The 2,500-nt window shown below is 49.5% G+C and overlaps 1 pseudogene; it reads left to right on the forward strand.

Moving 5' to 3' along the window:
• Positions 1-2,500, forward strand: part of LOC147085251 (28S ribosomal RNA) — a 6,911-nt pseudogene that overhangs the window by 1,775 nt on the left and 2,636 nt on the right.

Consider the following 2,500-nt stretch of genomic DNA (forward strand, 5'->3'; position numbering starts at 1 on the left):
GCCAAAGTAGCCGACGAATCAGACCAAGGTATAACATCCGAGATGGCTACCTTCATTGAGGAAGTAACGCTCAAGCCTATGCACGACAGGTCATCAGTAAAAGAGGTGATAATCCACTATCCCATTGATGGGTTGTTCTGCAGGACATGCAACACTTTCCTCTCCTCCGTTGGCTTATTCAATAAACATATGACCAAGGTGCATCAGGTCAAGATCATCAGGACCAGATGTTCACGCTGTAACAAAACAGGAGAGTACCACGCTATCTCCTGTCATTACCCCAAATGTAAAGGGGAGAGGCAACCAATTCCAGCTGGTACCCATAAGTGCAGCGAATGTGAACTTCGGTTCACCACAAAGGCGGGGCTTGGCCAGCACGAGAGGCACAGACACCCAACCTCGAGGAATGAGAAACGCCTCCAAACGCTAGTAGGCAAGTCTAAGCCAGGGAGGAGGGACTATGCATGGTCTGAGGAGGAGACCACACTCCTCAGAGAGCTGGAAACGAGATTTGAAGGATGCAGGTCCATCAATAAGGAAATTGCGAGCATCCTAACAACAAAAACCGCAAAACAAATCTCGGAAAAGCGCAGAATCCGGCGGAACACCCACGTAGTGGCCGAATTGACAACCAGTGATGCTGCATCCGCAGAGCATCAACCTGAGATCGAAACAGAGGGGGAGCCCAGCAACCCCGACGAGCCAACCCCGCATCCAGGGAGAGCTTTCAGACCTCCGGCGGCCATCCCCACGCATAGGGACGTGGATGACCAACTTACCCAAGCCGAGGAACTCCTGGATGACGAGAGGGACCCAGAAAGACGATCTCAGGGAATGTGGATAGCGGAATGTATCACGGTACAACTGATGACCAGGGGCGAACACCCCAAAGCGAGCAAAGGACCTCCCGGGAGTAGGAAAGCAATAAAGAGGCACGATAACTACAAGCCAAATACGGGAGCAAGGAAAAGATGGGCACAGCGCAAAGCCATCTTTAGAACAACCCAGCAACTCTACAAATCAAACAGGCGCCAGCTTGCTCGCCAGATCATGGGGGCGCCGTCGGCACTAACTTGTCCTCTACCCAGAGAGGAGCTAGAAAAATGCTTTCGAGAAAAGCTCTCGAAGCCCTACAATAAGGCGAACCTAAATAAATTCGCACCATAAAATGGCCGGTTGGACGATGGGTCGTTGATGAACCCAATAGAGGAAGAGGAGGTAAGCAATGCCATCAAAGAGATGGATGAAGGGAGCGCGGCAGGACCAGATGGCGTAAAGTTGGCTGATATACAAGACATCCATGATGAGGATGAAACAAGGCTACCTCGCCTCTTCTCTCTATGGTTAAAGTCAAGCTCGATTCCTGAGTCACTAAAAAAGAGTCGAACTGTCTTGATTCCTAAGTGCGAGGATCAAGAACGCCTGAAAGACATTGACAACGGGCGCCCAATCACCATTGGTCCAATGCTGCTACGCCTATTCACTAAGATTATGGCGAAACGACTAAGTGATACTGTCGAAATTAACCCTAGACAGAAGGGTTTTATAGCAGCAACTCCAGGTTGCAACGAGAATATCGCAGTACTGGAGAACATAATAAAGGGAGCAAAGAACAAGAAAAAGGACCTTGCACTTGTCTTTGTTGATTTGGCGAAAGCGTTCGACTCGGTTGGGCACAAACTACTATCGAAAGCATTACAGAGAATGAGTCTGCCCAGAGACTTCATTGCGTTGATTGAGGACCTGTACATCAACAATACAACAGTGGTCGAAGGGAACAGAACTAAGACCATGGCAATAGACATTAAGAGAGGCGTCAAGCAAGGCGACCAACTCTCACCAATTCTATTCAACATAGCTTTGGATCCATTGATGTGCTCCTTGGAGAAGGCCAACTCAGGGGTCTCCTTGCCCCTGGGGGACAGAAGAGTCAACTGCTCTGCTTTGGCCTTCGCAGATGACATTGCCCTTCTGAGTGACTCACATGTTGGGATGGATCGAAACCTGAAAATACTCCAGGTCTTTTGTGACCATACAGGTCTAACGATTAACACCAACAAAACCAAAGGCTTCCACTTTACGTCAAAAGGGAAGACCTTCCTATACAATCATGGCAAAGCCTGGAGCCTCAGTGACACACCGATTGCATACATCCCCCCAGGAGAAACCGAGAAATACCTGGGTGCCCGGATCGACCCATGGGCAGGCGTGACAGAAGGAGACTGGGAAGAGAAGCTCAAAACCTGGGTTGAAGGACTCAGGGTAGCGGCTCTCCGACCCATGCAAAGGGTAGAGATACTAAAAACACATGTCATCCCAAGGTTATATTTCCACTTGATCCTTTCCGAAGTGTCGCAGAACACACTTGTAAAACTGGACCACATAATCCGCAACTCCACAAAAGAGTTCCTACACCTCACACCACGGATGGCATCCTGTACTGCAGTAACAGGAATGGCGGGCTCGGTATGCCCAAACTTGAAGTGCAAATCCCATCCGC

Source organism: Somniosus microcephalus, unplaced genomic scaffold (assembly GCF_052327205.1).
Source record: "Somniosus microcephalus isolate GS21.2 unplaced genomic scaffold, FLI_Smic_1.0 unresolved_chr8, whole genome shotgun sequence".
Lineage (NCBI taxonomy): Eukaryota > Metazoa > Chordata > Chondrichthyes > Squaliformes > Somniosidae > Somniosus > Somniosus microcephalus.